Raw genomic sequence first — 13,694 nt, 5'->3', positions numbered from 1 at the left:
GCCGCTCAGCGAAGGTCAGCCGCATGTTGTCTGTTTGCATGGGTTCTGATTCTGGTTCTGGAGGAAACTGATTGTCTGGGTGGCGAGAGGAGGAGTGCAACGGTTCCAGTATGTGAGATCCTCCATGCAGGCCTGCATGCGAGATGAGCATCGAATAGAGTGTTGGATCATTTTCTCCAAGCGAAACTGTCGTCATAGCTCGCCAGCTGCAGGTGAAGTTTCGGTTCCAACCCTTGACGATAGGCGGTGATTAATGAGCGTTCGTTCAACCGCCGCGGCAAGTGTGCAAAACGTAGGGCGTACTCCTTTATGGGCTGAGATCCCTGTCGGAGGCAGTAGAGTTGATCGCTGGCGGTGGGATCTCCTTGTGGTCGTCCAAACACTTCTCTGAAATGAGATACAAAGTTATTGAAAGATTGGGTAACATTGCTGGCTTGCGCCCAAATGGTCTCCGCCCATTGCAGGGCTTTGCCCTGTAGAAGGGAAATCAGAAATGAGATTTTTGAAATTTCCGTGGGGTAAAGGTGAGGCTGGTTCTCTATGTATAGCGAGCATTGAAGTAGGAAACCGTTGCACTCCTCCGCCACGCCTGAGAACGGCGCTGGTGTGGCCATGGGACTGGCGGTTACAGGCGGAGATGAAGTGGTAATGGCGGTTGCTATCGTGACGGGTGATGGTGGTGGATGAGCAACGGTGAGAACACGGCAAAGATTGTCCACGAGCTCCTGGAAGGGGTCCGCCCTACTCATCTTGAGAAACTGTAGTAGGTCCGATCTTCTGTTACGTAATGTAGACCAGACACAGAGGATAGTAAATGTCACAGGTTTATTGAGATGAGTAAACGGGTAAATAATGTAGAGGGATGAATACTGATACTGTCTGATGATAATGATTGATGAAGGATATCTTGCCGAGGTGAGGATGCCAGGAACTCGTGGCAGATGGGAGGCGCACACACCTTGAGGGATGGTGGATTCCAGGCAGGGAGGACGGACAAGGACAGACGAATGGAGACACCAGGGAACACAGACGATCCAGAACGAGGAGTTAAATGTGGCGAGGTAAGTATATCCAACAGGTAAGGAGCGAGTCCACTTCGTATGTACGAGATCGGACGCTGACTGGAGTGAGGTGTGTGCTTAAGTAGTGTGGCTTGGGCTGAGTGATAATGAGGTGCAGGTGGTGTGATTAGTATTCAGGTGAATGTGATCTTGGCATTGGATTGGTGGAGGAGCCTGGCTGATCCGTGACAGTGTCTGCCTCCCGAACAGTGTTAGGTAGATTGTTCCAGAGTTTGGGCGCTAAATAGGAAAAGGATCTGCCGCCCACAATTGATTTTGATATTCTAGGTATTATCAAACGACCAGTTTTGAGAACGCAGCGGACGTGGAGGACCATAATGCGATAAGAGCTCGCTCAAGTACTGAGGAGCTTTATAAGTCATTAACAAGATTTTAAAGTCTATATGATGTTTGATAGGGAGCCAGTGCAGTGTTGACAGAACTTGGCTAATGTGGTCATACTTCCTGGTTCTAGTAAGAACTCTAGCTGCTGCATTTTGGACCATCTGGAGTTTGTTTATTAAACAAGCAGAACAACCACCCAATAAACCATTACAATAATCTAACCTTGAGGTCATAAACGAATTAATGAACATTTCTGCATTTGACATTGAGAGCATAGGTCTCAATTTAGATATATTTTTAAGATGGAAAAATGCAGTTTTGCAGATGCTAGAAACGTGGCTGTCAAAGGAAAGATTGCTATCAAATAGCACGCCTAGGTTCCTAACTGATGACGAAGAATCAACAGAGCAGCCATCAAGTGTTAGACAGTGTTAAAGGTTATTACATGTGGGGGTCTTAGGTCCAATAATTAACACCTCTCTTTTTTTCAGAATTTAGCAGTAAGAAATTACTTGTCATCCAGTTTTTTTATATCGACTATGCATTCCGTTAGTTTCTCAATTTGGTGTATTTCACCGGGCCGCGCAGAAATATAGAGCTGAGTATCATCAGCATAACAGTGAAAGCTAACACCGTGTTTCCTGATGATATCTCCCAAGGGTAACATGTAAAGCGTGAAAAGTAGCGGCCCTAGTACTGAGCCTTGAGGTACTCCATACTTGTGATCGATATGATACCTCTTCATTCACTGCTACAAATTGATGGCCGTCAGATAAGTACGATTTGAATCATGCTAATGCACTTCCACTAATACCAACAAAGTTTTCTAGTCTATTCATAAGAATGTTGTGGTCGATAGTGTCAAACACAGCGCTAAGATCCAGTAGTACTAATAGAGAGATACAACCACAATCAGATGATAAGAGCAGGTCATTTGTAACTGTAATGAGAGCAGTCTCAGTACTATAAGAAGGTCTAAATCCTGACTGGAAATCCTCACAGATACCATTTTTCTCTAAGAAGGAATATAATTGTGAGGATACTACCTTTTCCATCTCATTCCGGACACGGGAAAACACAGCTGTCTACATTCAAACAGACAAGAGGAAATGCCTCTTGTGGAATCTACTTGCTGCATGAACTTCCACAGACTTCTACAAAGGATTGTGGTTCTTGAAGCAAAGTTATTTACTGGACTTCCAAAACAGGCGGAACACACAGCAGATGGTAATCATGGACCCCCTCATCATACAGCCGGTGAGTCCTGTGAATCTCAACAGTTTATACCAAGTGTAGAGAAACAAGCCGAAACTGATCGACAGAATAATCGATGGCACAAACAGGGAGCAAGACCCAAAGGCTCTCGAGAAAACAGATTGTCACAAGTATCTTGTATTGCTGCCGTAGCATCCTCTACCCCAGTTACAGCTATGACAAGACTTGTAAACACTGGTATTCTACCACCCCCTATACAGGTGCTGGTCATATAATTAGAATATCATCAAAAAGTGAAACTTGTATATTATATTCATTCATTACACACAGACTGATATATTTCAAATGTTTATTTCTTTTAATTTTGATGATTATAACTGACAACTAAGGAAAATCCCAAATTCAGTATCTCAGAAAATTAGAATATTACTTAAGACCAATACAAAGAAAGGATTTTTAGAAATCTTGGCCAACTGAAAAGTATGAACATGAAAAGTATGAGCATGTACAGCACTCAATACTTAGTTGGGGCTCCTTTTGCCTGAATTACTGCAGCAATGGAGTCGATCAGTCTGTGGCACTGCTCAGGTGCTATGAGAGCCCAGGTTGCTCTGATAGTGGCCTTCAGCTCTTCTGCATTGTTGGGTCTGCCAATCGCATCTTCCTCTTCACAATACCCCATAGATTTTCTATGGGGTTAAGGTCAGGCGAGTTTGCTGGCCAATTAAGAACAGGGATAAATGGTCTATATAATATATCAGTCTGTGTGTAATGAATGAATATAATATGCAAGTTTCACTTTTTGAGTGGAATTAGTGAAATAAATCAACTTTTTGATGATGTTCTCTATATGAGAACAGATTTGAAGCATTAATGAATGTGGGTGAGCAATCCCCAAATGTGATTGAACATAGATTGTATCAGCCATCAGCTAACATCGCTACTAACTGTAACCCATGTTAAATGTGGTGCTTAGAAAAATATATATATAATTGCATATTGCAATTATACTTCTAGTTAAAAGACTGAAGTGATCTATTAAAATACATTGTGATTTAGTTATGCAGAGATAAAAATAATTAGTATTAATAATGAAATTAATAATAAAACGTGACGTATTGCATGTATGTAAATTGCATATGATGTAAGCAGATGACTCACAGAAGTGCGAGAGATGAGATGAGCACGAGAACACGAGAGCGATAAAAAGGCATTAAAAACGTTTATATGGTTTAAAATTCATTTAAATATGGTTAAAAACATGATTAATCATTCTAGAATGATGATTGCCGATTGAACGTTGATGCTAGCCGATTGTGAAGCTCCCCTTAATCTGAAGCAGGTGTTTAACGAACTGTTAAAAACGGGATTTGGTGAGTTATCTGTATTTTCTTTTCTTTGAAAGATGTATTTTATGCATGATTTCAAGGGTGGAAAAGGAGCCCAAAGAATGGAAAGAGAGAATTTCTCAGAAATTACGGGACATGTTTGAAGTTTTTGCCTCACATGACCTTGATGTTGGACGAACTGACAAAGTGAAGCACAGCATCAAGCTACATGACGAGACTTCATTCAAACACCGGGCTAGGCCCATACATCCTGACGACTTTGAAGCAGTTCGACGGCATCTAGAAGAGTTGCTTGAGGCTGGGATTATCCGAGAATCGGAATCATCCTCTTCATCACCTATAGTAGTCGTCAAAAAGAAAAATGGTGACATGAGGCTTTGTATCGACTATCGTAAATTGAACAAACAGACCATAAAGGATGCGTATGCATTACCGAATCTCGAGGAAGCCTTTTCAGCACTCCGTGGATCCAAGTTGGTTTCAGTGCTCGATCTTAAATCTGGCTATTACCAGATTGAAGTCGAGGAAAATGATAAGCCGAAGACTGCATTTGTTTGTCCCCTGGGGTTCTGGGAGTTTAACCGTATGCCCCAGGGGATAACAAATGCTCCCAGCACATTTCAACGTCTTATGGAGAGGTGTATGGGCGATATTAACCTCACTGAAGTCCTGGTATTCTTGGATGATTTGATCGTATTCTCTGAGACATTGGAAGAACATGAAACCCGCCTTTTGCATGTTCTAAATCGCCTGAAAGAGTATGGATTGAAGCTTTCAGTAGAGAAATGTAAGTTTCTTCAGACCTCTGTTAAGTATTTGGGACATATCGTATCACAGAATGGCATGGAAACTGATCCTCAGAAGACAGAAACTATTAAAACCTGGCCAAGTCCCAAAACCCTCAAGAAATTGTGTTCTTTCCTGGGGTTTTCTGGCTATTATCGCCGCTTCATCCAAGACTATGCCAAGATTGCAAAGCCGTTAAACGACTTGACTGTCGGATACCCACCTCTCCGTAAGAACTGTAGGGGCAAAAATAAGAGCACATCCCATCTAAGTCCCAAAGTTCCTTTCGGAGGAAGATGGACAGAAAGTTGTCAACAGGCTTTTGACACGCTCATAGAGAAACTCACCACAGCACCTGTATTAGGCTTTGCTGATCCTAAACTGCCATACGAGTTGCACACTGATGCCAGCACCACTGGGTTAGGTGCTGCACTTTACCAGCAGCAGGGAGGCATACTGCGTCCAATAGCTTTTGCCAGTCGTGGACTTTCAAGGAGTGAGGCTTGTTACCCCGCCCATAAGCTCGAGTTCTTAGCTCTAAAATGGGCAGTCACTGAGAAGTTTGCTGATTACCTATATGGAAACAATTTCAAAGTGGTTACAGATAGCAATCTGTTAACTTACGTATTGACATCTGCGAAACTAGACGCAACAAGTTACAGATGGCTTTCTGCTTTATCTACATTCTCCTTCACAATTCAGTACAGGCCGGGAAAACGCAACCTTGATGCGGATGGGCTGTCTAGGCGCCCGCATGGAATGGTAACCAATGATAAAGTACTACAGAAAGAGCAGGAGCGTATAGATCAGTTTACTTTGCACCACTCACCTCAGGAAAGTGATTCCATTTTGGTCCCCACTGATGTAGTCCAAGCTCTCAGTGACAGACATCTGGTACGCTCAGTTGAGGATGGTAATTATCTTCCGCTTATTGCATCCCTTTCTGTGAGTCAACATGCAATCCCCGAGACCTATGAGTGCCTTGAAGGACTTCCAGTTGTTCCCCAGCTGACAGTGCAAGAGCTGAAAGACAAGCAAAGAGCTGACAAAGCCATACAGGAAGTGATCTTGCAACTGGAATCAGGAAAACCGTCCTTACCTGTACTGAGGAAAGAGCTGCCAGAACTTCCATTCCTTCTGAGAGAGTGGAAAAAGTTAGAGCTGAGGGATGGTATTCTTTACAGGAAGAGAGTCGTGGGTGATCATACAATTTACCAGCTCGTTCTCCCAAAGGATCTGAGGCCTGGAGCAACTGCATGACAATATGGGTCATTTGGGTTTGGAGAGGACCCTTGATCTTGCTCGAGCTCGGTTTTATTGGCCAAGGATGGCCACAGATGTGGAAGTGAAGATCAAGACGTGTAATCGGTGTGTGTGCAGAAAGGCTCCACCTGAAAGAGCAGCACCGTTAGTGAATATTCAGGTATCTAGCCCACTTGAGTTGGTATGTATGGATTTCCTATCTTTGGAACCAGATCGTACTAATAAAAAGGACATCTTGGTGATAAGTGATTATTTCACAAAATATGCTGTAGCGATCCCCACGTCAAATCAAAAGGCTAAGACAGTTGCAAAATGCCTTTGGGAAAATTTCATTGTACACTATGGTGTACCTGAAAGGCTTCATAGTGATCAAGGGCCTGATTTTGAGAGTAAGACCATCAAGGAGTTATGCAAGGTTGCTGGTATTCGGAAAGTTCGAACTACACCGTATCATCCCAGGGGAAATCCGGTTGAGTGGTTCAACCGAACGCTTTTGAGAATGCTGGGTACTCTGAAAAATGAAGACAAAAACCATTGGAGAGACTTTGTGAAGCCTGTCGTGCATGCATATAATTGCACTAAACACGAAACTACAGGGTTCACTCCATATGAGTTAATGTTTGGCCGGCAGCCTAGATTGCCCATCGATCTTGCTTTTAGAGTACTTGCAAATGACAGCCATAATGAGTTCCATTCCCAGTATGTAAAGACTTTGAAAACTCATTTGCAAGAGAGTTATGAACTTGCCAGGAATAATGCAGCAAAGATTTCAGCAAGGAACAAGACTCGATATGACAAGAGAGTGGTAGAGTCTTCACTTGAAGAGGGTGATCGAGTTCTTGTCAGAAAGGTGCGTCTCAGAGGTAAGCACAAATTGGCTGATAAATGGGACTCTGAAGTCTATGTTGTGGTAAACCGTGCAGGAGAACTTCCTGTTTATACTGTGAAACCAGAAGGAAAAGAAGGATCTTTGTGGACGCTCCATAGGGACTTATTATTACCTTGTGGTTTCTTGTCACCCTACGCGGAGGAAGAGAAACTGGCACCCAAGCCGCAAAGAGGACGAGCAGTGCCAGGAAAAGTACATCAGGAAGAGCATGAGAGTTCAGAGCAATGTCTGGATTTTGATGGAGAGGACAGTGATTATTTAGTGCAAGAATTCGAGCCCATTTACGAAACCAGTCCAGTGAGATTTGTTAAGGAGTATGAAGTCATAAGAGCACCAAGAGATGTTCCTCTCAGAGATGTCGAACCTGTAATCCAGATGCTACCTGATTCAAACCCTGCCAGAGGCAATGTCGTTGATAGTACACATGATAAATACTTACCTGAACCAGGGTACTCACCTGAAGCTCAGTCTTCCTCTGGACTATCCTCTGTGCACAGTGAATTGATACCTGAAAGGAGAAAGTTGGAAGAGAGAAGTCATATGTCTGAAACCAGGCAACAAAGTATGCGTTAACCTGCTAATTCCAGAATGGAAAATGAAACTAACAATGGCAGAGAACAAAATGGAAAACCCATACCTTATGTTTCAGTGGAAGGAGAAGGAGAGGATCAAGTTGAATCTGAAGCCACTAAGGCAGATACAGAGTCAGATGAATGTGAAGCTGAAAGTAGATTAAGGAAGTCCAAAAGAGTGAGACAGAAGTCCAAAAGATTGACTTACCCTGAGTTGGGCAATCCCATGATATCTATTATTCAATCTCTTTTGCAAGGGTTGAACACAGCTTTCATTGAAACTCTAGCAGAGCAACCCAGATCAGTTAAACATCCTAAGATGTAAGCCCTAACATTGAGTAGTAGTAGTCATTTCAATGCAAAGGGACTTGCATAGATTTAAAAAGGGGAGGGTGTAACCCATGTTAAATGTGGTGCTTAGAAAAAAATCTATATATATAATTGCATATTGCAATTATACTTCTAGTTAAAAGACTGAAGTGATCTATTAAAATACATTGTGATTTAGTTATGTAGAGATAAAAAATAATTAGTATTAATAATGAAATTAGTAATAAAACGTGAGGTATTGCACGTATGCGAATTGCGTATGACGTAAGCAGATGACTCACAGAAGTGCGAGAGATGAGATGAGCACGAGAACACGAGAGCGATAAAAAGGCATTAAAAACAGTTTATATGGTTTAAAATTCATTTAAATATGGTTAAAAACAAGCTTATAATCCTTGATGGTTAATGATGATTAATCATTCCAGAATGATGATTGCCGATTGAACGTTGATGCTAGCCGATTGTGAAGCTCCCCTTAATCTGAACCAGGTGTTTAAAGAACTGTTAAAAACGGGATTTGGTGAGTTATCTGTATTTTATTTTCTTTGAAAGATGTATTTTATGTTGCTATGCCTATTGTTTTGTACATTACAAAGATCGACTGCATATTTTCTCAATGTTTATGAATTATCGTGAAAAGTTGAATGATGTAATTCTGTTTTATGACTTAATTTGCACATCCACAATATTCTGTTAAGAAGACACTAGTTCCTCGTGAAAGTTGAGATGGATGTTTTTAAAGAGCAAGAAAAGTTTCAAAGAAGTTGTATTTAATGTTAATGACACTGTTTTGATAAAACAGGTCAGGTTTATTGCTTGAGTGAAAGCTCCCCCTTGTGGATTTGAGATGGCGAGCCACCCAAACTTGAATTTTGATTCTTGAACCTGGAAAGATACCTCTGTGCTGTGACACGTGGATGATTCGTCGCATCAACTTCTCATTTCATCAACTTTTCTTCAGCTGGAAGGACATTTCTCTTTTGCAGGACACTTATTTTGACTGGTAGGATTTAACTGAATTTGCACTCACTCACTGGACATCTTAAAGGACATTTTGGACAATATTCAAAGACGATTGAAAAAAAAGGGTCCTAACAAAAGGGTATTTTTGATTGATTGTTATCAAATGTGAGTCGTATGTAGATTTTTGGGATTTCTTTTGAACATTTATTTATGACAAGAGGTTCCAGTTTATTTGAATTGTTACATTTGAATTGTTACATCGAACTGTGGTTATATGCCATTGTGCATTGTTCATGGGATTTTCTTTGGTTTGTTTAAAATGGTGTAAGGAATTGTGAATTTAAAAGCAAACTAGCTTAATAACCAAAAAATTCTAAACCCAAAAGACAGTGAAGTTTAATAGCTGGTGAACCATATCAAGATCAAATCAAAGGTGTTCAAAATCACTATGACTTAAGGAAACATAAATAAATTAGATTTAACGTTCTATTTAAAATAATAATAATAATAATAAATAAATAAAATCTTATTACAATTTGTACAAGAGGGAAAGAAAGACAACCGAGAATTCATCAGTTGTGTATCAATTTATTATTTTTCTTTGGTTTCATTCTGGTTCATGTTGTTTATGTGATTGTTAAATTACAATATATATTTTGGAATTATTCTCTTTACATGGTTGTGTGATTTTATTTACTGCCATCATCAATTCTGTTCTCCACGTACAGTGGGTACGGAAAGTATTCAGACCCCCTTAAATTTTTCACTCTTTGTTATATTGCAGCCATTTGCTAAAATCATTTGTTCATTTTTTTTCCTCATTAATGTACACACAGCACCCCATATTGACAGAAAAACACAGAATTGTTGACATTTTTGCAGATTTATTAAAAAAGAAAAACTGAAATATCACATGGTCCTAAGTATTCAGACCCTTTGCTCAGTATTTAGTAGAAGCACCCTTTTGATCTAATACAGTCTTTTTGGGAAAGATGCAACAAGTTTTTCACACCTGGATTTGGGGATCCTCTGCCATTCCTCCTTGCAGATCCTCTCCAGTTCTGTCAGGTTGGATGGTAAACGTTGGTGGACAGCCATTTTTAGGTCTCTCCAGAGATGCTCAATTGGGTTTAAGTCAGGGCTCTGGCTGGGCCGTTCAAGAACAGACACGGAGTTGTTGTGAAGCCACTCCTTCGTTATTTTAGCTGTGTGCTTAGGGTCATTGTCTTGTTGGAAGGTAAACCTTCAGCCCAGTCTGAGGTCCTGAGCACTCTGGAGAAGGTTTTCGTCCAGGATATCCCTGTACTTGTCCGCATTCATCTTTCCCTCGATTGCAACCAGTCGTCATGTCCCTGCAGCTGAAAAACACCCCCACAGCATGATGCTGTCACCACCATGCTTCACTGTTGGGACTGCATTGGACAGGTGATGAGCAGTGCCTGGTTTTCTCCACACATACCGCTTAGAATTAAGGCCAAAAAGTTATATCTTGGTCTCATCAGACCAGAGAATCTTATTCAGGTGTTTTTTAGCAAACTCCATGTGGGTTTTCATGGGTCTTGCACTGAGGGGAGGCTTCCATCGGGCCACTCTGCCATAAAGCCCCAACTGGTGGAGGGCTGCAGTGATGGTTGACTTTCTACAACTTTCTCCCATCTCCCGACTGCATCTCTGGAGCTCAGCCACAGTGATCTTTGGGTTCTTCTTTACCTCTCTTACCAAGGCTCTTCTCCCCTGATAGCTCAGTTTGGCCGGACGGCCAGCTCTAGGAACGGTTCTGGTCGTCCCAAACATCTTCCATTTAAGGATTATGGAGGCCACTGTGCTCTTAGGAACCTTAAGTGCAGCAGAATTTTTTTTGTAACCTTGGCCAGATCTGTGCCTTGCCACAATTCTGTCTCTCAGCTCTTCAGGTAGTTCCTTAGACCTCATGATTCTCATTTGCTCTGACATGCACTGTGAGCTGTAAGGTCTTATATAGACAGGTGTGTGGCTTTCCTAATCAAGTCCAATCAGTATAATCAAACACAGCTGGACTCAGATGAAGGTGTAGAACCATCTCAAGGATGATCAGAAGAAATGGACAGCACCTGAGTTAAATATATGAGTGTCACAGCAAAGGGTCTGAATACTTAGGACCATGTGATATTTCACTTTTTCTTTTTTAATAAATCTGCAAAAATGTCAACAATTCTGTGTTTTTCTGTCAATATGGGGTGCTGTGTGTACATTAATGAGGAAAAACTTAAATGATTTTAGCAAATGGCTGCAATATAACAAAGAGTGAAAAATTGAAGGGGGTCTGAATACTTTCCGTACCCACTGCACCTAGAAACTGGTCCATTGCTCCAACTTACGTTGAGGGCACTTGTTACATAACAGACGCTCGAGGTCAAGCAGACAGCGACGTTCAGCTCAGAGCGCAGCCGAGCCCAGGACTCTGATAGTGGGTGACTCTATTATCAGAGGTGTAAAATACTTGAGTAATTTTACTTGATTACTTTACTTAAGTATTATTTTGGGGGATTTGCACTTTATTCAAGTACAATTTAAATTGACTACTTGTACTTTTACTTGATTACATTTCTGAAGAAAAAAACAGTAATTTTTACTCCTTACAATTTAATTTAATCTTGAAAAGTACATTACATTTTTATTTTATCTTATGCACATTAAATATGGTAAACGGAAGCTCAAACGTGCGTGCCTGATGTGAGAACCAATGATCATTGTTTCATGCATCAAGCACACATATTTCTACTTCATTTATGACTTTCATCAGGTAAATGTCTGGCTTAAAAAGTTCACCATCAAATCCGAGGAAGCATATTGAGGTAGCAAAGTTGCATTTTCCCAAAAAATGTTTATTCGTTATTTGTTCTGTTTTGATAGAGCCATTAGCTGTGTAATATATTAGCTGAACGCACAAGATTGAGTGCAAATAAAATCAGGGATGAGAATTTAAATACCATTAATATTTTTGTGGAAATATTTTCTTAATTAATTAAAAATCTCCAAAAGTGTTTAAATAAGCATTGTTTGTTAAATTAATTGTAATTCATGTTTAGTGATGTTTTCACCAGGTAGTGGATAAGTTGTATTTATAATATGTCATTATATGACACACTGAGTAGAAATCAGGACTGTCAATGTTTTTTTTTTAAATCTTAATAATTACATGATTTGCTCATTAATTAATCTAATTAGTAACAAATAATTATTTATCAATATTTGCTGAGAAAAAAAAAAAACTCCAAAAGCCCCAAATAAATAATTAAAAGATTAACAACACACAAAAAAGTGGCCTTTCAAAATGTTAATGTTGTATGTTTTAATTCTATGACTCTCCTCATTAATTCAACACATTCTTGTTTTCTGTGTGGAATATGTTTCTAGCCTCTGCATCACATCTTGCTCTTCAAAGGGATAGTTCACCCAACAATGAAAATTATCTAATTATTTACTCACCCTCATGTCGTCAGCTGTCACATTCCTTGTGTCATGCCACTCTTGAACAACAGACAGCGTCAGAAGCGTCTCGCCTGGGCTAAAGACAAAAAGGACCGGACTGCTGCTGAGTGGTCAAAGTTATGTTCTCTGATGAAAGTAAATTTTGCATTTCCTTTGGAAATCAGGGTCCCAGAGTCTGGAGGAAGAGAGGAGAGGCACACAATCCACGTTGCTTAAGGTCCAGTGTAAAGTTTCCACAGTCAGTGATGGTATGGAGTGCCATGTCATCTGCTGGTGTTGGTCCACTGTGTTTTCTGAGGTCCAAGGTCAACGCAGCCGTATACCAGGAAGTTTTAGAGCACTTCATGCTTCCTGCTGCTGACCAATTTTATGGAGATGCAGATTTCATTATCCAACAGGACTTGGCACCTGCACACAGTGCCAAAGCAACCAGTATCTGGTTTAAGGACCATGGTATCCCTGTTCTTATTTGGCCAACAAACTCGCCTGACCTTAACCCCATAGAAAATCTATGGGGTATTGTGAAGAGGAAGATGCGATATGCCAGACCCAACAATGCAGATGAGCTGAAGGCCACTATCAGAGCAACCTGGGCTCTCATAACACCTGAGCAGTGCCACAGACTGATCGACTCCATGCCACGCCGCATTGCTGCAGTAATTCAGGCAAAAGGAGCCCCAACTAAGTATTGAGTGCTGTACATGCTCATACTTTTCATGTTCATACTTTTCAGTTGGCCAAGATTTCTAAAAATCCTTTCTTTGTATTGGTCTTAAGTAATATTCTAATTTTCTGAAATACTGAAATTGGGATTTTCCTTAGTTGTCAGTTATAATCATCAAAATTAAAAGAAATAAACATTTGAAATATATCAGTCTGTGTGTAATGAATGAATATAATATACAAGTTTCACTTTTTGAATGGAATTAGTGAAATAAATCAACTTTTTGATGATATTCTAATTATATGACCAGCACCTGTATGTATTCGATCAATATGTGTGATGCCGAGCTGAATAAAAAGAGAAATCTTTAAAATTGTTGTTTCTAAAGCGCCATAAATCAACTTAGTTTAGATTGGATATACAATTTTTTAATGTGAGCGAAACTGAGGGAGAGCATTGTCTCCCAAATGAGTGGTCCATCACTGGGTCTAGATAAGAGTTGAAGTCACCTCCTATAATAAGGGGCATATCAGAAAAATTTGCTTAAACTTTTTTCCAGTGACACAAAAAATGATGGATCAAATGTATTCAGGGCATAGACAGAGGCCAAAAGCAGCTTAGTATTATTAATATTTTTTTAACAAGAGCACATACACATCTTCCATTTATCACATTCTCTATAAGTCTATATAAGCGTAATCCAAGGATTCAGTTTCCCTCCTGATGTGTTCTCTCAATTTTGATCTCACAACCAGCCAGGGAGGATATCCACAATGGTAAAAACTT

At 40.3% G+C, this 13,694-nt stretch overlaps 1 protein-coding gene across 2 annotated transcripts in view; it reads right to left on the bottom strand.

The window, feature by feature from the left end:
* The window catches only part of hacd1 (3-hydroxyacyl-CoA dehydratase 1), an 84,491-nt gene that overhangs the window by 12,446 nt on the left and 58,351 nt on the right, over positions 1 to 13,694 (bottom strand). The window contains exon 1 of one of the 2 annotated variants that reach the window (XM_058780697.1): positions 12,242 to 12,381. The exons of the other annotated variant lie outside the window; for it this stretch is intronic. The gene's annotated coding sequence lies outside the window, so the exon portion shown is untranslated. Of the gene's footprint in view, positions 1 to 12,241; positions 12,382 to 13,694 lie in introns of those variants that run through there. 2 annotated transcript variants of the gene reach the window in all.

This window comes from Onychostoma macrolepis, chromosome 07, assembly GCF_012432095.1.
Source record: "Onychostoma macrolepis isolate SWU-2019 chromosome 07, ASM1243209v1, whole genome shotgun sequence".
Lineage (NCBI taxonomy): Eukaryota > Metazoa > Chordata > Actinopteri > Cypriniformes > Cyprinidae > Onychostoma > Onychostoma macrolepis.
The sequence above is the reverse complement of the archived record's forward strand: the minus strand, read 5'-3'. Positions and strand labels throughout refer to the sequence as shown.